Source organism: Rhinoraja longicauda, chromosome 19 (assembly GCF_053455715.1).
Source record: "Rhinoraja longicauda isolate Sanriku21f chromosome 19, sRhiLon1.1, whole genome shotgun sequence".
NCBI lineage: Eukaryota > Metazoa > Chordata > Chondrichthyes > Rajiformes > Arhynchobatidae > Rhinoraja > Rhinoraja longicauda.
The window spans coordinates 9,949,286-9,971,092 of record NC_135971.1 but is presented as its reverse complement, the minus strand read 5'-3'; the positions used below and the strand labels follow the sequence as shown (position 1 = coordinate 9,971,092).

The 21,807-nt window shown below is 47.5% G+C and overlaps 1 pseudogene across 1 annotated transcript in view; it reads left to right on the top strand.

Annotated features, from left to right (window-relative positions):
• The window catches only part of LOC144602816 (uncharacterized), a 74,958-nt pseudogene extending 57,323 nt beyond the window's left edge, over positions 1-17,635 (top strand). Inside the window, exons 7-12 of the transcript XR_013548514.1 lie at positions 8,761-9,208; positions 10,853-10,948; positions 11,035-11,268; positions 14,578-14,600; positions 15,506-15,621; positions 17,056-17,635. The product of XR_013548514.1 is annotated as an uncharacterized LOC144602816 (transcript). The remainder of the gene's footprint in view (positions 1-8,760; positions 9,209-10,852; positions 10,949-11,034; positions 11,269-14,577; positions 14,601-15,505; positions 15,622-17,055) is intronic.
• Positions 17,636-21,807: the final 4,172 nt, after the last annotated feature.

The following is a 21,807-nucleotide window of genomic DNA, read 5'->3' as shown; positions in this document are numbered from 1 at the left end:
AGACAGACACAAAATGTGTCCAGAACCAGGGGCCACAGTTTAAGAAGAAGGGGTAGGCCATTTAGAACGGAGATGAGGATATACTTTTTCAGTCAGAGAGTTGTAAATCTGTGGAATTCACTGGAGGCCAATTCTCTGAATGCATTCAAGAGAGAGCTAGATAGAGCTCTTAAGGATTGCGGAGACAGGGGGTACGGGGAGAAAGGCAGGAACGGGGTACTGATTGAGAATGGTCAGCCATGATCACATTGAATGGTGGTGCTGGCTCGAGGGGCCGAATGGCCTCCTCCTGCACCTGTTGTCTATTGCCTATAAATGCCGGAGTAACTGCGGGACAGGCAGCATCTCCAGAGAGGAGGAATGGGCGATGTTTCGGGTCGAGAGCCTTCTTCAGACTGAGTCAGGGGAGAGGGAGAGATGGAGATAAGGAAGGGCGAGGTGTGAAAACACAGATCAAAGCAGACGTTGCTAAGGAAATGTTGAACGGTCCATTGTTGGCTGAAGGGGAGGTGACAAGCAGGCTTACAATCAGGAGCATTAATCAGGAGGAGAGTGAAACTGGTCGGAGAACGAGGATGGCGGGATGGATGGAGAGAGGAGGGAAAGCAAGGGTGTTGAAGGGTAACACAGTCTTAGAATAAAACTGAGGCCATTTAAAACTGAGGTGAAAAAAAACTTTTTCACCCAGAGAGTTGTGAATTTGTGGAATTCTCTGCCACAGAGGGCAGTGGAAGCCAAATCACTGGATGGATTTAAGAGAGAGTTAGATAGAAATCTAGGGGCTAGTGGAATCAAGGGATATGGAGAGAAGGCAGGCACGGGGTATTGATTGGGAACGATCAGCCATGACCACAATTAATGGCGGTGCTGGCTCGAAGGGCTGAATGGCCTCCTCCTGCACCTATTATCTATGTTTCTATGTCTCTATATATGAAGGTTGGGCGATTAATTGGCCGCTGCAAGTTGACCTCCAGAGATGCTGCTTGACCCAGAGATGTTGAGTTCCTCCAGCACTTTGTGTTTTTTTTTGCCTAAGATTCCAGCATCTGCAGTTCCTTCTGTCTCCCAGCTGTTTACTGTTGCTCTGTTTAATATTTAATGGATTTTATCTGTCTTCTTCCGTGTCGACCGCCACACCTAATTTAAAAAAAAAAGCTGCTATTTCCTTATATATTTATATTTCTTTTTTTCTGTTTTACGATTTGACCTTTGATCGGGAGGGTTGTTCAAGCAGTAAATGCAAATCACGTTAACCTGCGAAAACACAAATATGTGCGTTGGGCGATTAATTGACCATTGCATGTTAACCTTGTTTGCAGATAAGTGTAGATAAGGGGTGGTTAATCATCTGTGTGGGAGGGGGGGGAATGCAATGAGTGTAGAGAGGTGTACATAGGTATTTTCTGGGCAGCATCGTCATAGAGCCATACAGCAGGGAAACAGGCCCTTCGGCCCATCATTTGCATTCCAACCGAGTTGGGATATTGGGAACTTCCCATTTCGCCACGTTTGCCCCACATCCCACTAAATCCTTCCTATCTACATATCTGTTCAATATGTTCAAAAGTCAGAATTGTATCCACCTCTGTAGCTTCCTCTGGCAGCCAACATGGTTTTCACACCTTACCCTTCTTCATCTTCTCCAACTTTAGTTAGTTCCTCTGTCCCTCTCTTCCCCTCCACCTTCCTAGTTCTCCCTCTGTCTTCACCTATATCCTTCCTTTGTCCGGCCCCCATGAAATCAGTCTGAAGAAGGGTCTCGACCTGAAACGTCACCCATTCCTTGTCTCCTGAGATGCTGCCTGACCTGCTGAGTTGCTCCAGCATTTTGGGAATCAATACCTTCGATTTGTACCAGCATCCGCAGTTATTTTCTTACCTTACCCTTCCAAGTCTCTGTGGAATTCACTGCCTCAGAAGGCAGTGGAGGCCAATTCTCTGAATGTATTCAAGAGAGAGTTAGATAGAGTCAGGGGGTATGGGGGAGAGGGCAGGAATGGGGCACTGATTGAGAATGATCAGCATGAGAAATCGACCAGAGGGCGCAGCGGTAGAAAATAGACAATAGACAATAGGTGCAGGAGTAGGCCATTCAGCCCTTCGAGCCAGCACCGCCAATCAATGCGACCATGGCTGATCACTCTCAATCAGTACCCCGTTCCTGCCTCCTCCCCATACCCCCTCACTCCACTATCCTTAAGAGCTCTATCCAGCTCTCTCTTGAAAGCATCCAACGAACTGGCCTCCACTGCCTTCTGAGGCAGAGAATTCCACACCTTCACAACTCTCTGACTGAAAAAGTTCTTCCTCATCTCCGTTCTAAATGGCCTACCCATTATTCTTAAACTGTGGCCCCTTGTTCTGGACTCCCCCAACATTGGGAACATGCTTCCTGCCTCTAATGTGTCCAATCCCCTAATTATCTTATATGTTTCAATAAGATCCCCCCTCGTCCTTCTAAATTCCAGTGTATACAAGCCTAATTGCTCTAGCCTTTCAACATACGACAGTCCCGCCATTCCGGGAATTAACCTAGTGAACCTACGCTGCACGCCCTCAATAGCAAGAATATCCTTCCTCAAATTTGGAGACCAAAACTGCACACAATACCCCAGGTGCGGTCTCACTAGGGCCCTGAACAACTGCAGAAGGACCTCTTTGCTCCTATACTCAACTCCTCTTGTTATGAAGGCCAACATTCCATTGGCTTTCTTCACTGCCTGCTGTACCTGCATGCTTCCTTTCAGTGACTGATGCATGAGGACACCCAGATCTCGTTGTACGTCCCCTTTTCCTAACTTGACACCATTCAGATAATAATCTGCCTTCTTATTCTTACCACCAAAGTGGATAACCTCACACTTGTCCACATTAAATTGTATCTGCCATGCACCCGCCCACTCACACAACCTGTCCAAGTCACCCTGCAACCTCATAGCATCTTCCTCACAGCTCACACTGCCACCTAGCTTTGTATCATCTGCAGATTTGCTGCCTTGCAGCGCTTGGAGCGCCAGAGACCCAAGTTCGATCCCGACCACGGGTGCTGTCTGTACGGAGTTTGTACGTTCTCCCCCGTGACCGCGTGGGTTTTTTTTGTCCGAGATCTTCGCTCTCCTACCCACACTCCAAAGCAAATATGTACAGGTTTGCAGGTTTAATTGCCTTGGTATAAGTGTAAATTGTTCATCGTGTGTGTCGGACAATGTTCATGTGCGCGGATCGCTGGTCAGTAGACAATAGACAATAGGTGCAGGAGGAGGCCATTCAGCCCTTCGAGCCTGTACGCACCGCCATTCAATGTGATCATGGCTGATCATTCTCAATCAGTACCCCGTTCCTGCCTTCTCCCCATACCCCCTGACTCCGCTATCCTTAAGAGCTCTATATAGCTCTCTCTTGAATGCATTCAGAGAATTGGCCTCCACTGCCTTCTGAGGCAGAGAATTCCACAGACTCTCTGACTGAAAAAGTTTTTCCTCATCTCAGTTCAAATTGGCCTACCACTTATTCTTAAACTGTGGCCCCTTGTTCTGGACTCCCCCAACATTTCCTGCCTCTATCGTGTCCAACCCCTTAATAATCTTATACGTTTCGATAAGATCTCCTCTCATCCTTCTAAATTCCAGTGGATACAAGCCCAGTCGCCTAGTCGGTGCGGACTCGGTGGGCTAATCTAAATTTTGCTCTGTAGATTGCTGTTCGGTTCTCGGCGGATCAGGGAGTATTGAGAAAAAAACAATGTCAAACGTCTAAAGGAATGATAAATTTAATTTTTTTTAATATCGTGCTACTGCTATCTGATAGCGCATAGCGACGGTAAAGATGGGTAATCAGTTTTGTGACGTTCAAAGTCGAAGCAATTCAACTGATAGGTGGTTTGCAGAGTTAGCAACATTCGTTCACACATCACTGATAGCTCATTTGAACCTTTGGACTAAAGTTTTGTTTGCCTTTGTGCGAATGTTTCAAGGCCATTTTCAACGTAAAAAGCCCCCTTGTCTTTTTACAATATCGTATTATGTAAACGTCGTTCACCAGAATAATTCCCGGGATGGCGGGACTGACGTATGATGAAAGAATGGGTCGACCGGGCTTGTATTCACTGGGATTTAGAAGGATGAGAGGGGTTCTTATAGAAACATGTAAAATTCTCAAGAGATTGGACACGCTAGATGCAGGGAGAAAATGTTCCCGATGTCGGGGGAGCCCAAAACCAGGGGTCACAGTTCAAGAATATGGGGTAGGCCATTTAGGACTGAGATGAGGAAAATGTTTTTCTCCCAGACAGTAGTGAATCTGTGGAATTCTCTGCCACAGAAGGCAGTGGAGGCCGATTCACTGGATGTTTTCAAGAGAGAGTTAGATTTAGCTCTTAGGGCTAACGGAATCAAGGGATATGGGGAGAAAGCAGGAACGGGGAACTGATTCTGGATGATCAGCTATGATCATGTTGAATGGCGGTGCTGGCTCGAAGGGCCAAATGGCCTACTCCTGCACTAGTTTTACTGCCGCCCTGATGAGTTTCACTTTGTGTATAACGCGTTATCGCGGTATCACAAAATGCTGGAGTAACTCAGCAGGTCAGGCATCATCTCGGAGAGAAGGAATGGGTGACGATTCGGGTCGAGACACTTCTTCAGACTGAACTCTTTATCACGATCCCACAGGCAATAATGGACCAGTGTGGGGTTCACCTTTCATGAATCATCGTTGTTTCAAACCCTCCAATTTGACGACATTGAAAAAATCACGCATTCATTTCCTCCCGCGGAGACTACTGCAACTCCCTATACAGTGGGATCAGCCAATCATCCCTGTCCCGCCTGCAACTGGTCCAAAACGCCGCAGCGAGACTCCTGACGGGTGCCCGTAAAAGGGACCACATCACCCCGATTCTGGCCTCTCTCCATTGGCTCCCTGTACGGTACAGAATCAACTTCAAGCTCCTCCTATTCACATACAAAGCCCTAAACGGGCTTGCCCCCCCCCCCCCCCCCCCCCATTATCAAAAATCTTTTAACCCACCACTCTATCTCCAGGTCCCTCAGGTCGGCCGACTTGGGGCTACTCACTATCCCGCGGTCTAGGCTTAAGCTCAGGGGTGACCGCGCTTTTGCGGTTGCAGCTCCTAGACTGTGGAACAGCATCCCTCTCACCATCAGAACTGCCCCCTCCATCGACTCCTTTAAGTCCAGGCTCAAAACCTATATCTACTCCCTAGCGTTTGAGGCCCTCTGAGGGGGCGCTGTGAACTGTTTATGTATGCATTGGTGAGACCACACCTGAAGTATTGCGTACAGTTTTGGTCTCCTAATCTGAGGAAAGACATTCTTGCCTTAGAGGGAGTACAGAAAAGGTTCACCAGATTGATTCCTGGGATGGCAGGACTTTCATATGAAGAAAGACTGGATAGACTCGGCTTGTACTCACTGGAATTTAGAAGATTGAGGGGGGATCTTATAGAAACTTACAAAATTCTTAATGGGTTGGACAGGCTAGATGCAGGAAGATTGTTCCCGATGTTGGGGAAGTCCAGAACAAGGGGTCACAGTTTAAGGATAAGGGGGAAGTCTTTTAGGACCGAGATGAGAACGTTTTTTTTCACACAGAGAGTGGTGAATCTGTGGAATTCTCTGCCACAGAAGGTAGTTGAGGCCAGTTCATTGGCTATATTTAAGAGGGAGTTAGATGTGGCCTTTGTGGCTAAAGGGATCAGGGGGTATGGAGGGAAGGCAGGTACAGGATACTGAGTTGGATGATCAGCCATGATCATATTGAATGGCGGTGCAGGCTCGAAGGGCCGAATGGCCTACACCTGCACCTATATTCTATGTTTCTATGTTTCTATGTGCTGTGATGTTTGTGTGCCATTGTATGTTCGTTCTTAGTACCTGAACTGATGTTTAGCACTTTGGTCAACGTGGGTTGTTTTTAAATGTGCTATACAAATAAAATTGTCTTGAATTGACTTGTTTGTTGCATGTCTTTTATTCATTTAGCTAAAGTACCTTCCTTGTCTCTCGTTCCCCTTTCCCTCTGACACTTAGTCTGAAGAAGGGCCACGACCCCGAGACTGCACCTGTTCCTTTTCCCCAGAGATGCTGCCTGTCCCGCTGAGTTACTCCAGCTTTTTTGTGTGTCAATATTCGGTTCAAACCAGCACCTGCAGTTTCCTCCGACGCCGCAGAATGTGAAGTTCGGCTTTACATCAGCTTCACTGCGAGGAACCTCCCTCATAGGCTTGTATACACTGGAATTTAGAAGGATGAGAGGAGATCTTATCAAAAAAACGTATAAGATTATTAAGGGGTTGGTCACGTTAGAGGCAGGAAACATGTTCCCAATGTTGGGGGAGTCCAGAACAAGGGGCCACAGTTTAAGAATAAGGGGTAGGCCATTTAGAACTGAGATGAGGGAAAACTTTTTCAGTCAGAGAGTTGTGAATCTGTGGAATTCTCTGCCTCAGAAGGCAGTGGAGCCCAATTCTCTGAATGCATTCAAGAGAGAGCTGGATAGACCTCTTAAGGATAGCGGAGTCAGGGGGTATGGGGAGAAGGCAGGAACGGGGCACTGATTGAGAATGATCAGCCATGATCACATTGAATGGCGGTGCTGGCTCGAAGGACCGAATGGCCTTCTCCTGCACCTATTGTCTATTGTCTATTGTCATCATTTTGGACGTAGGATAGGACCACGGTTGACGCCTGGGGGAGCAACCTGGGAGGACCGGGGGGTGGGGGAGGGGCTTTAGGATCAGGAAGCTGTCGGTGAGTCTTAGAAACAAAGAAACATGGAAAATATGTGCAGGAGGAGGCCATTCGGCCCTTCGAGCCAGCACCGCCATTCATTGTGATCATGGCTGATCATCCACAATCAATAACCCGGGCCTGCCTTCTCCACATATCCCTTGATTCCACCCGTCCCTAGAGCTCTATCTAACTCTCTCTTGAATCCATCCAGTGATTTGGCCTCCACTGCCCTATGTGGCAGAGAATTCCACAAATTCACAACTCTCTGACTGAAAAAGTTTTTCCTCATCTCCGTTCTAAATTGCCTCCCCTTTATTCTAAGACTGTGGCCCCTGGTTCTGGACTCTCCCAGCATCGGGAACATTTTTCCTGCATCTAGCTTGTCCAGTCCTTTTATAATTTTATCTGTCTCTGTAAGATCCCCTCTCATCCTTCTAAACTCCAGTGAACACAAGCCTAGTCTTTTCAATCTCTCCTCATATGTCAGTCCCGCCATCCCAGGGATCAATCTCGTGAACCTACGCTGCACTGCCTCAATTACAAGGATGTCCTTCCTCAAATTGGGAGACCAAAAACTGTACACAGTACTCCAGATGTGGTCTTACCAGAGCCCTGTACAACCGCAGAAGAACCTCTTTACTGCTATACTGAAATACTCTTGTTATGAAGGCCAACATTCCATTAGCTTTCTTCACTGCCTGCTGTACCTGCAGGAGAAGTCAAAGGAGAAGATTTCATAAAATGTGGGAGGGTGAGAAGGGAGGGGACCATAATAAGGAAGTTATTTGTCGTGTAATTTAGATACTAAGGTCGGCATTAAGGAAGTCTTTATTGCGAGGCAGACTTTAGCACGTAAAACCCGCCGACTTTGTCCTGCAATGATAGTTTGTTAAGGGGTGTATGAGAACTTCATTTAAGGATACTGTATCCTGATCGAAGTTATCTGCTGGAGTCGCTGCCTCGAAAAGGGAGTCGACATCATCGAAGACAAACACTATCCTCCCGTTGACATTAGGATAATGGAAAATCTGTATCTGTCCCGCTGAGTTACTCCAGCTTTTTTGTACCTGTGTCCCGCTGAGTTACTCCAAATTTTGATACCTCTGTCCCTGAGTTACTCCAGCTTTTTTGTACCTGTGTCCCGCTGAGTTACTCCAGCTTTTTTGTACCTGTGTCCCGCTGAGTTACTCCAAATTTTGATACCTCTGTCCCTGAGTTACTCCAGCTTTTTTGTACCTGTGTCCCGCTGAGTTACTCCAACTTTTTGGTATCTCTGTCCCGCTGAGTTACTCCAGCTTTTTTTGTACCTGTGTCCCGCTGAGTTACTCCAAATTTTGATACCTCTGTCCCTGAGTTACTCCAGCTTTTTTGGACCTGTGTCCCGCTGAGTTACTCCAACTTTTTGTATCTGTGTCCCGCTGAGTTACTCCAGCTTTTTTGTACCTGTGTCCCGCTGAGTTACTCCAGCTTTTTTGTACCTCTGTCCCGCTGAGTTACTCCAGCTATTGGTGGCTCCTTTTACCATCGTCAGTTTTTTCTTTGCCATATCTTTCATTCGTTGTTCTTTATCGCTCTACACCTACCTCTGTCGTCTCTGTCTCTCGTTTCCCCTGAATAGTCCGACGAAGGGTCTGGACCCGAAACGCCACCCGTTCCTTCTCTCCGGAGATGCTGCCTGACCCTCTGAGTTACTCCAGCTTTTTTTTGCGACGATCTTTGGGGAATCTTTTCGGCAGACTGACTGAAAATAGAGTCCCTTCGTGTGATCAGGGTGGATGGTAAAAACTGAACATCTGGGAACTACCACACGACGTAGAGAAGCTAACAGGGTCATCATCTGATCTTTGAACAAAGTGCTCCAGGTTACTGGTAATATTCGGTGATCGCCTGGGTTCCCTTATATCTCTCTACACTGTCTCCCCTTCATTCTCTTCCCGTGTGATATAAGCTGTGCATTAATTCCCCGAAGAGCTGGGTAACGAGAGACTACAAGTGCGTTTGAGGCAAGAGAAAGTATTTCGAAGCAGAGAGTACTTGTGGTGATCATGGCTTCGAGGGGAGAGGACGAGGGTTGGAGCGAGGAGACCATCTGCTCCATTTGCTTCGATTTCTTCACCGAACCAATTTCACTGCAATGCGGCCATTCCTTCTGCCTGTCCTGCATCTCCCAGGCGTGGGACACCACCGGGATAAATTCCTGCCCGCAATGTCGGGCGACCTTCCCGGAGAGAGACCTGAAGGTAAACAGGGCTCTGGCAAACCTGTCCGAAACAGCTCGGAAACTCAAACCGAACGAGAAAGAGAAGGAGGGGAAATTTCACTGCGAGGAACACCAGGAAGAACTTAAGCTGTTTTGCGAAACCGACAAGAAGCTGGTCTGTGTGATATGTTCGGTGAGCCGGGAACACAGGTCTCACAGCCTCATGCCGATTAACGAAGCTGTCGAAATCTACAAGGTAAAAGCAAACAGCGCGAACTGTGAGGAAGATGCTATGTGGTTGCAGGGTGACTTGGACAGGTTGTGCGAGTGGGCGGATGCATGGCAGATGCAGTTTAATGTGGATAAGTGTGAGGTTATCCACTTCGGTGGTAAGAACAGGAAGGCAGGGTATTATCTGAATGGTGTCAAGTTAGGAGAAGGGGATGTACAACGAGATCTGGGTGTCCTAGTGCATCAGTCACTGAAAGGAAGCATGCAGGTACAGCAGGCAGTGAAGAAAGCCAATGGAATGTTGGCCTTCATAACAAGAGGAGTTTAGTATAGGAGCAAAGAGGTCCTTCTGCAGTTGTACAGGGCCCTAGTGAGACTGCACCTGGAGTACTGTGTGCAGTTTTGGTCTCCAAATTTGAGGAAGGATATTCTTGCTATTGAGGGCGTGCAGAGTCGGTTTACTAGGTTAATTCCCGGAATGTTGAAAGACTGGAGGGGCTAGGCTTGTATGCGTTGGAATTTAGGATGAGAGGGGGTCTTATCGAAACATATAAGATTATTAAGGGGTTGGACACGTTAGAGGCAGGAAACAGGTTCCCAATGTTGGGGGAGTCCAGAATCAGGGGCCACAGTTTAAGAATAAGGGGTAGGCCATTTAGAACGGAGATGAGGAAAAACTTTTTCAGTCAGAGAGTTGTGAATCTGTAGAATTCTCTGCCTCAGAAGGCATTGGAGGCCAAGTCTCTGAATGCATTCAATAGAGAACTAGATAGAGCTCTTAAGGATAGCGGAGTCAAAGGGTATGGGGAGAAGGCAGGAACGGGGAACTGATTGAGAATGATCAGCCATGATCAGCCATGATCACATTGAATGGCGGTACTGGCTCCAAGGGCAGAATGGCCTATTCCTGCACCTATTGTCTATTGTCTATTGTCTACATAGACACATATATATACACGCACGCATATATATATATATATCTATATATATATATATATGTGTGTGTATTCACAAAATGCTGGAGTAACTCAGTAGGGCAGGCAGCATTTCAGGAGAGAAGGAATGGGTGACGTTTCGGGTCGAGACCCTTCTTCAGACTGATGTCAGGGGGGCGGGACAAAGGAAGGATATAGGTGGAGACAGGAAGATAGAGGGAGATCTGGGAAGGGGGAGGGGAAGAGAGGGACAGAGAAACTATCTAAAGTTGGTGAGTTCGATGTTCATACCACTGGGCTGCAAGCTACCCAGGCGAAATATGAGGAGTCCCAAGAAAGCAGATGTGGCTGTGGTAGCGAGTCTGGGTCAAGATGTGGTCGTAGATTAGGAGGGCAGGAGAAATCACAGAGGGGGAGCAGCGAAAGCATGTTGCTAAACTCTCGTCGAAGAGAGGAGGAGAACTTCTTCAAAGTGGACATACCTTGAGGAGAAATGGCAGTGGAGGAATATATATATTTGTGTGTGTGTGTTTGTGTGTGTGTGTGTGTGTGTGTGTGCATGTATACTCTGAATGCTGTGAAGTACGCACTGAACTTTTTTTCCCTCTTGTTTATTATATTGTTTACGGTGCATTATGTTTACATATTCTGTTGTGCTGCTGCAAGAATTTCATTGTTGTACCTGGGACACATGACAATAAAACAGTCTTGACTCTTGACTGTCTCAATCCTAGGGTCAGGTTCAATTCTCCATGGAACTGTTAATGGGGCAGAAATCTGAGATTTCACTAAGCGAGGTGCAACAGAAGGAAAAGATCAACGAAGTCAAGGTAAAGTTTCCAACTCAGTGACCTATTGATCTTTGTGGCTTGTTTTTGCTTCTGGTTTATATTAAATGGCACATTTTATTTGACAGGATCAGTCACATTGCCTACAGAACCATGTCACGTCCGAGTTTACTAAAATGCACCAATATCTCACCGAGAAGGAGGAGCATTGTATCAAAGATTTAAGAGAGAAAGAGCAGATAATACTGGATGCAATGGAGGTAAATCTCCAAAAAATTCAAGCGAATTTAACTTCCATTGAGGAGCAAATCTCAAAGCTGCAGAACCAGATGGAGCAAAGAAACAACGTGATCTTCCTGAAGGTGAGCGACGCAGAATAAGGCCATTTGGCCCATCAGGTGTACTCAGTGCCCCTCTCCATCGGGGACCTGGGGTGGAGGGCACCGAGGAGTCCCCTGTAGCCTGTTCCTCGCACGGTCCACAGACTCGCCGGCCACCTGCCACTTTTGCGGGTTGGAAGAGTCTGTGTACCACGTGTACACTGAGTGTGTGAGTCTGTGTTCCACGTGTACATGGAGTGTGTGAGTCTGTGGTCCACGTGTACATGGGGCGTGTGAGTCTGTGGTCCACGTGTACATGGGGCGTGTGAGTCTGTGTACCACGTGTACATGGAGTGTGTGAGTCTGTGCACCACGTGTACATGGAGTGTGTGAGTCTGTGTACCACGTGTACATGGAGTGTGTGAGGTTGCAAACCCTGTTCCAATATCTAAAGGGGCTGCCCCTTTGCCATCTGGCTGCACTTTTCACCCACCATCCTCATCTTTGGGCACCCCTGTGCGTGAGAGGAGAGGGTAGGGCCGAAGATGTCCTGGTTGAGTTTGCTCCTGGGCCTGGCCAAACTGGCCATCCGCGACTCACGGCACCAGGCCGAAAAGGGCACTGCCCGAGCCAGCTGCCTACCCCTTTTCTGGGGTTACATCCGCGCCCGGGTGGTGTTGGAGAGGGACCACGCGCTGTCCACGTGTACATGGGGTGTGTGAGTCTGTGTACCACGTGTACATGGAGTGTGTGAGTCTGTGGTCCACGTGTACATGGGGTGTGTGAGTCTGTGTGCCACGTGTACATGGGGTGTGTGAGTCTGTGTACCACGTGTAGATGGAGTGTGTGAGTCTGTGTACCACGTGTACATGGAGTGTGTGAGGTTGCAACCCCTGTTCCAATATCTAAAGGGGCTGTCCCTTTGCCTTCTGGCTGCACTTTTCACCCACCATCCTCATCTTTGGGCACCCCTGTGCGTGAGGGGAGAGGGTAGGGCCGAAGATGTCCTGGTTGGGTTTGCTCCTGGGCCTGGCCAAACTGGCTATCCGTGACTCACGGCACCAGGCCGAAAAGGGCAATGCCTGAGCCAGCTGCCTACCCCTTTTCCGGGGTTACATCCGCGCCCGGGTGGTGTTGGAGAGGACCCACGCACTGTCCACGGGCACCCTGGAGGATTTCCGGGACCGCTGGGCACCGCAGGGGATTGGATGTATCCTGGATGTGGATTGTAATATAATTGTATAATAGTTTCAATTGGTATATTTGTTTGTATAGTATTCTAGTGGTGGGTTCTGTTTTGGTTTTAATGTATTGTATATATTATTTTAATATTTAAATAAATATTTTTGATTTAAATACAAAAAAAATAAAAAATCAAGGTCTACTCCGCCATTCAATCGTGGCTGATCTATCTCACCCTCTCAAACCCCATTCTCCCGCCTTCTCCTCATAACCCCTGACACCCGCACTAATCGAAAATCTGTCAATCTCTGTCTTAAAGATATCCAATGACTTGGCCTCCACAGCCGTCTGTGGCAACGAATTCCACAGATTTCACCACCGTCCGACTAAAAAAATCCCGCCTCATCTCCTTTCTAGATCCCGCCTCATCTCCTTTTATTCTGAGGCTATGGCGTGTGGTCCCAGCCCTCCACTAGTGGAAAGGTCCTCTCCACATTCACGCTATCCAGGCCTATAATTTGGTTCTGTGAATATGAATATTGCACCATTATTTCCGCTACCTTTTCGGTCGTCAGTTTTGCTTGTCTTTCTTATATTATGTCCATTGGTTTTCTAGATTTTGTAGATCTGCAAATTTGCAGATGATACAAAGCTGGGTGGTAGTGTGAACTGTGAGGAAGATGCTATTCGGCTTGTACTTGCTGGAATTTAGAAGATTGAGGGGGGATCTTATTGAAACTTTAAAAATTCTTAAGGGGTTGGACAGGCTAGATGCAGGAAGATTGTTCCCGATGTTGGGGACGTCCAGAACAAAGGGTCACAGTTTAAGGATAAGGAGGAAGTCTTTTAGGACCGAGATGAGAAAGTTTTTTTTCACACAGAGAGTGGCGAATCTGTGGAATTCTCTGCCACAGAAGGTAGTTGAGGCCAGTTCATTGGCTATATTTAAGAGGGAGTTAGATGTGGCCCTTGTGGCTAAAGGGACCAGGGGGTATGGAGAGAAGGCAGGTACGGGATACTGAGTTGGATGATCAGCCATGATCATATTGAATGGCGGTGCAGCTCGAAGGGCCGAATGGCCTAATCCTGCACCTATTTTCTATGTTTCTATGTTTCTATGAGGTTGCATGGTGACTTGGACAGGTTGTGTGAGTGGGCGGATGCATGGCAGATGCAGTTTAATGTGGATAAGTGTGAGGTTATCCACTTTGGTGGTAAGAATAGGAAGGCAGAGTATTATCTGAATGGTGTCAAGTTAGGAACAGGGGACGTACAACGAGATCTGGGTGTCCTAGTGCATCAGTCACTGAAAGGAAGCATGCAGGTACAGCAGGCAGTGAAGAAAGCCAATGGAATGTTGGCCTTCATAACAAGAGGAGTTGAGTATAGGAGCAAAGAGGTCCTTCTGCAGTTGTACAGGGCCCTAGTGAGACCGCACCTGGAGTACTGTGTGCAGTTTTGGTCTCCAAATTTGAGGAAGGATATTCTTGCTATTGAGGGCGTGCAGCGTAGGTTTACTAGGTTGATTCCCGGAATGGCGGGACTGTCATATGTTGAAAGACTGGAGCGACTAGGCTTGTATACACTGGAATTTAGAAGGATGAGAGGAGATCTTATCGAAACGTATAAGATTATTATGTGGTTGGACATGTTAGAGGCAGGAAACATGTTTTCAATGATGGGGGAGTCCAGAACAAGGGGCTACAGTTTAAAAATAAGGGGTAGGCCATTTTGAACTGAGATGAGGAAAAACGTTTTCTGTCAGAGAGTTGTGAATCTGTGGCATTTTCTGCCTCAGAAGGCAGTGGAGGCCAATTGTCTGAATGCATTCAAGAGAGAGTTAGATAGAGCTCTTAAGGATAGCGGAGTCGGGGGGTATGGGGAGAAAGCAGGAACGGGGTACTGATTGAGAATGATCAGCCATGATCACATTGAATGGCGGTGCTGGCTCGAAGGGGCGAAAGGCCGAATGGCCTCCTCCTGCACCTATTGTCTATTGTCTATTATTGTCTATTGTCTATTGTAACTGTCCTATCATCTCCTTGCAGTCTGTGTACCAGCAGCGGAGAACATTCAGGAATCTGCCTCCTTGTGTTGTTCCTCTCCCTGTTTGATTACAGATGACTATTCCTTGAAAAATTGAGATTATTTTTTCTTTTTTAATTTCAGGAAGAAACTTCTCAGGCGAACTGGTAAGACATGATCTTGGCTGATATTCTGCATTGTCTGTGAAAATATTTCAGAAATTATTCATTGTCAATTTATTAAAATTTTTTTAACAAAGTTTATTTCTGAATTGTTATTAATACAGCTTTGACAATTCAATGCATGAACACATTAGTACTGATAGATATCAATAGACGATAGATAATAAAACAATTGGTGCAGGAGTAGGCCATGCGGCCCTTCGAGTCAGCACCACCATTCAATGTGATCATGGCTGATCATTCTCAATCAGTACCCCGTTCCTGCCTTCTCCGCATACCCCCTGACTCCGCTATCCTTAAGAACTCTATCTAGCTCTCTTTTTAATGCATTCAGAAAATTGGCCTCCACTGCCTTCTGAGGCAGAGAATTCCACAGATTTACAACTCTCTGACTGAATTTTTTTTTCCTCATCTCCATTCTAAATGGCATACCCCTTATTCTTAAACTGTGGCCCTTGGTTCTGGACTCCCCCAACATTGGGAACATGTTGCCTGCCTCTAACTTGTCCAACACATTAATAATCTTATATGTTTCGATAAGATTCCCTCTCATCCTTCTAAATTCCAGTGTATACAAGCCTAGTCGCTCCAGTCTTTCAACATACGACAGTCCCGCCATTCCGGGATTAACCTAGTAAACCTACGCTGCACGCCCTCAACAGCAAGAATATTCTTCCTCAAATTTGGACAACAAAAATATCCTTCCTCAAATATCGCCCCCCACCCCCCCCCCCACAATACCATTCAGAGGGTATACAACTTACGTTAGGCAAGGAAAATAAGTAAATAAACATAAACATAAGCATTTTTAATTAAAAAAAAACAAAAAACATTTTATTTAAAAATTATTTTAACGGGTCAATTTATTTTAAACGTCTTCACATTTTCAGGAGTAACACCACATATTCGGTGCTGCCAGTAACAGAGGGCGACATGTCCATGGAAAAATTCAACAGCCCCTTCTTGTTCTTCGTGTGGAGAGAAATGCGTAATGCTGTTAGCCCAGGTAAAGTTCTTATTTTGATTGCGTGTTATGAATTGTACTACGATATATAAATAATATGGGCGCAACTTTAATTACTGGGTATTGATAGAATGAGAAAGATTTGTTTTAGATTTTAGTTGTGCACCCATATCTACACTCCTGAGAAATACTGCCTGAATAAGATTATTAAGGGGCTGGACACGTTAGAGGCAGGAAACATGTTCCCAATGTTGGGGGAGTCCAGAACCAAGGGCCACAGTTTAAGAATAAGGGGTAGGCCAGTTAGAACGGAGATGGGGGAAAACCTTTTCAGTCAGAGAGTTGTAAATCTGCGGAATTCACTGCCTCAGAAGGCATTGGAGGCCAATTCTCTGAATGCATTCAAGAGAGAGATAGATAGAGCTCTTAAGGATAGCGGAGTCCGTGGGTATAGACAATAGACAATAGGTGCACGAATAGGCCCTTCGAGCCAGCACCACCATTCAATGTGATCATGGCTGATCATTCTCAATCAGTACCCCGTTCCTGCCTTCCCCCTGACTCCGCTTTCCTTAAGAGCTCTATCTAGCTCTCTCTTGAATGCATTCAGAGAATTGGCCTCGACTGCCTTCTGAGGCAGAGAATTCCACAGATTCTCAGTATCCAGAGAATTCCACAGATTCCACAGATCCCCATATTTCACAGTATGATCAGCCATGATCACATTGAATGGTGGTGCTGGCTCAAAGGGCGGAATGGCCTCCTCCTTCACCTATTGTCTATTGTCCATTGAATTCAGTCTGAAGAAGGGTCTCGACGCGAAACGTCGCCCATTCCTTCTCTCCTAGATGCTGCCTGACCTGCTGAGTTACTCCAGCATTTTGTGATACCGTCGGTTTGTACCAGCATTTGCGTTTATTTTCCTACGGAAATACTGCCTTCGTCACATGGACGGTTTTGTGCGTTGCTACCACAAGAATTTATTCAGAGAAACATAGAAAACTGGTGCAGGAGTAGGCCATTCGGCCCTTCGAGTCAGCACAGCCATTCAATATGATCATGGCTGATATAGCGATGATGTATCAGATGTAGCGATGAATTGTTGTACACTGCTTCACGAGTCTCCGGAAAGTGTGCAGGAAGGAACTGCAGATGTTGGTTTAAACCGAAGAGACACAAAATGCTGGAGTAACTCAGCAGGACAGGCAGCATCTCTGGAGAGATGGAATGGGTGACGTTTCCGTCCGAAATCCTTCTTCAGACGGGTGTCTTCGATCTGAAGAAGGGTCTCGACCCGAAACGTCACCCATTCCTTCTCTCCAGAGATGCTGCCTGTCCCGCTGAGTTACTCCAGCATTTTGTGCCTATCGTCAGTGGGTGTGGGCGACCCTGGATTCGATTGACCGCTGGCCGCTTCCCTGGTGACACTCTCTTGGGACGCGAGGGACTGGTGCAAATCTTTGTTTCTTTCCCCAGTCTCCGTGACCCTGGACGTGGAAACGGCGAATAAACTACTCGAGGTGTCTGTGGACCTCAGGACCGTCAGATGGACCCGGAGACAAAGGAAACTCGCAGACACCTGGAAGAGGTTTACGGTCTGGCCGTGTGTGCTGGGATGGGTGGGGTTCGCGTCGGGGCGACATTATTGGGAGGTGGAGGTCGCAGGGAATAGAAGTTGGGGCCTGGGAGTGGCGGCAGAGTCCGTGGAGAGGAAGAGACGGGTCGACCTGACGCCAGGGAATGGATTCTGGACCATCCAAAGAACTGAAGACAGGTTCAATGTAAATGCCTCCCGTCCATTCCTCCTCCCCGCCATGCTCATCCCCGGGAAGGTGGGAGTCTATCTCAACTACGAGTCCGGGACCGTTTCTTTTTACGGCGCGGACACCAGTTTCCACCTCCACACGTTCAGCGGGAGCAAATTCACGGAGAAGCTCTACCCTTTCTTATGGACTTTCGACGAAAAAACCCCGCTGAAAATCTGAAATGACAGCAAATGCCAGGCAGGTTAGGCAGCATCTGTGGTGAGGGGTGCGAGAAGCTTTAAGCTACTTGCTCCAGAGTTTAATAATAAGAATAAGAATAACAATAACAATAACAATAACACGTTAGAGGCAGGAAACATGTTGCCAGTGTTGGGGGAGTCCAGAACAAGGGGCCACAGTTCAAGAATAAGGGGTAGGCCATTTAGAACGGAGATGATGAAAACTCCATTGCACTTCATTTGCTGTGCTGCTTTCCACCAGGAGATGGCGACAGCGAGTGGTCCAGAGGCCTGTGCAGTTTCACGGCGGCAAGTTCCGCACCTGGGGTCAGACCAGTACTGCAGGGACTCTCTGGGATAGAAGGAAGGGAATAGGGCCTCATATTTCGCCTGGGCACAGCTTGCAGCCCAGTGGTATGAACATTGACTTCTCCAACTTTAGACAGTTCCTCTGTCCCTCACTTCCCCTCCCCCTTCCCGGATCTCCCTCTATCTCCCTGTCTCCACCTATGAACATTGACTTCTCCAACTTTAGACAGTTCCTCTGTCCCTCTCTTCCCGTCCCCCTTCCCAAATCTCCCACTGTCTTCCTGTCTCCACCTATATCCTTCCTTTGTCCCGCCCCCCCCCCCCCCCCCCTGACATCAGTCTGAAGAAGGATCTCGACCCGTAACGTCACCCATTCCTTCTCTCCTGAGATGCTGCTTGACCTGCTGGGTTACTCCAGCATTTTGTGAATAAATAGGGCCGAGGAGATTGCACCACCGTGGGCTAGCAAAAACACGATGAACCGAATGGTCTCCTTTTGTGACCCAACCATTCAACTATTCTAATTTTAAAAGTTTGGCATGAATTCCGCCCATTTTTGGAACTCAAGGGGAGGAGGGGAAATTGGAGCAGGAGCATGCCGTTCGGCCCATCACCACCTAGCTGGTTGATCCTCTACCTCATTTTCTCATTGTTCCACCCCTACTCTGCTCCCGCAATCCATGTATATCTTTTGTGCCCAGAAATGTATCAAAGGGCTTCGAACTGCAATGATAATTCTGCTCCTTCTTCCACACAAATGTTGCCTGATCTGTAAATGTTTCCACCTTTTTTTACCAGTGATTACCAGTGATTTTTCAAGTGTTTCGCGCAGGTACATCGGTAGATTGGCCAGGTATGATTTCCCTTGTAGAAATTCGTGTTAACAATGCCTGATCCCACTAATCTATGTACTAAAACTCTCGTTTGTTTGTTTGTTTGTTTGTTTGTTCCTGAACTACAGCCAAAAGGTACATGGCAGCACGACAATTTTAGGCCCACCTTGCTCATCGTCGTCCTTTGGTGATAATGGAAGACATTTGATTGAAATCGGTGTTATATTTTTTAAGTTATTCACATTTTAAACTTTAAATCTATCTCCTAGGGAGGGGGGATAAGGAGGGTTGAGGGGGATGGGTTGGGGGAGGGGAAGTGGGAGGAGGAGGGATGGGAATGGAGGGGGAGAGTGGAGGGGAGGGGGAGGGGGTGGAGGAGAGGGTGTTGCACCAATGCAGGAGACGTTTCGGCCAAACAGGTCCACTTGGTCTTATTTACCAAATGTCATGTTGTCATATCTTTTATGAACTCCAGCATTTTCTCCACAATTGGTGCTACCTGGATTACTGTACTCCCACTCTCCCACATCATTAAACATATAGATTTTTAACATACATTTACCATCCTGCCATCTGCAAGACCTTTTCAGAAAATCAATGCAGGTTGTAGCCCAGGTGAATTGCTTATTCTGCATTGTATGTTCAACAGTTCAACAGTTCAACAGAGCTTTATTTGTCATTCGGTACCAAGGTACCGAACGAAACAACATAGCAGTCATACACAAAAAGGAACACAAGACACATATCCCCAACACAAACGTCCATCGCAGTGACTCCAAACACCCCCTCACTGTGATGGAGGCAACAAAACTTCCACTCTCTTCCCCACGCCCACGGACAGACAGCTCGTCCCCGACCGACCCGCACAGTCCCCGCAAGGGGATGGAAGGCCCCGCGGCCGAGTCGCACCGGGCGCTGAAACGTCTCGCGGCCGAGCCGGGCGATGGAAGACCCCATGACCGAGCCTTGCGCAGCTAAGTCCCGTGGCCCGAGCCGCGCCGTGCGATGTTAGGCCCCGCGGCCGAGCCGCACCGGGCGATGTTAAGTCCAGCGGCCGAGCCGCACCAGCGATGTAAAGTCCCGCGGCCGAGCCGCGCCAGGCGATCTAAAGTCCCGCGGCCGAGCTGCACCGGGCGATGTAAAGTCCCGCGGCCGAGCCGCACCAGCGATGTTAGGCCCCGCGGCCCAGCCGCACCGGGCACTGTTAAGTCCAGCGGCCGAGCCGCACCAGCGATGTTAGGCCCCGCGGCCAAGCCGCACCGGGCGATGGAAGGCCCCGCGGCCAAGCCGCACCGGGCGATGGAAGGCCCCGCGGCCAAGCCGCACCGGGCACTGTTAAGTCCAGCGGCCGAGCCGCACCGGGCGATGTTAAGTCCAGCGGCCGAGCCGCACCGGGCGATGGAAGGCCCCACGGCTGAGCCGCACCCCGCGCCGTGAGGAAGAGACCTTAAAGAGAAAGGTTTCCCCCACACCCCCCCCCACACCAAGGTTCCCCCCCCCACACCCACACCAACACCACCACCCCCCCACACCCACACCACCACCCCCCACACATACACAACCATAAAAACCCCCAAAACCATCCCAACACCGACACACAACAAAAAAAGGAAAAAAAGATGAACAGACTGCTAGCGAGCCGCAGCCGTTAGGCGCCGCCACTTCCACATGATAGATGAATTGAGTTGTAATATATGAATAATATATAAATATAATAATACATAATATCAGTCTGAAGAAAGGTCTCGACCCGAAATGTCGCCCATTCCTTCTCTGCTGAGATGCTGCCTGACCCGCTGAGTTACTCCAGCATTTTGTGAATAAATAATATTGGAGTATCTTTAACTGCTGGGTGGCTGTATTGAGCGGAGGATCTATCATGTGAGACCTGCTTTGATTTCTTATTTTTATATTATTGAATTGCACACGATTAACCAGTTTAGTTGAATTTTGGCGCCATTTATTATTTGCTTCCACTCACACATTGTTTTAAGCAACTCCATCATTCATGACAATAGTTTTTGCGTATATATATATATGCATTAAAATTGTGCTTCATAAAAGTTCCGTCATTTTTTTCTTCTTGATTATAAATCGTATCAGAATAACATACATTACAAAATACTGACAATGAGTTGAATATCCTTAACGATGCGTTATTTGCCTTAATCTACTGCCAATTATGGCTTCCGAATTTTTGTATGATGAAAACTACTGAAACAATATGAATAAAATCACAACCATTTTATTTCTCGGCTAAAATATCATCAATAGACAATAGGTGCAGGAGGAGGCCATTCGGCCCTTCGGCCCAGCACCGCCATTCAATGTGATCATGGCTAATCATTCTCAATCAGAACCCCAACCCTGCCTTCTCACCATAAACCCTTGACTCCGCTATACTTCAGAGCTCTATCTAGCTCTCTCTTTAATGCATTCGGAGAATTGGCCTCCACTGCCTTTTGAGGCAGAGATCAATGCAACCCAAGCAACAATGATGAACAGCTGCGTAAGCAGTTCAGATATTGTAAGCAGTTCAGATATTGGCGAGTGTATCTTAAATCTTTAGCGATACAGCAAGGAAACAGGCCCTTCGCCCTACAGAATCCGCGCCAACCAGCGACCACCCCACACGCTAGCACTATCCTAGACACTAGGAACAATTTACAATTTTAACGAACAAAATACAAATCTGAGCGTCTTTGGATTGTGGGAGGAAACCGGAGCACCCGGAGAAATACACATTAATGACTTGGATGAAGGGGTTAAAAGTACCATTAGCAAATTTGCAGGTGATACAAAGCTGGGCGGTAGTGTGAACTGTGAGGAAGATGCTGAGGTTGCAGGGTGACTTGGGCAGGTTGTGTGAGTGGGCGAATGCATGGCAGATGCAGTTTAATATGGATAAGTGTGAGGTTATCCACTTTGGTGGTAAGAATAGGAAGGCAGAGTATTATCTGAATGGTGTCAAGTTAGGAAAAGGGGACGTACAACGAGATCTGGGTGTCCTAGTGCATCAGTCACTGAAAGGAAGCATGCAGGTACAGCAGGCAGTGAAGAAAGCCAATGGAATGTTGGCCTTCATAACAAGAGGAGTTGAGT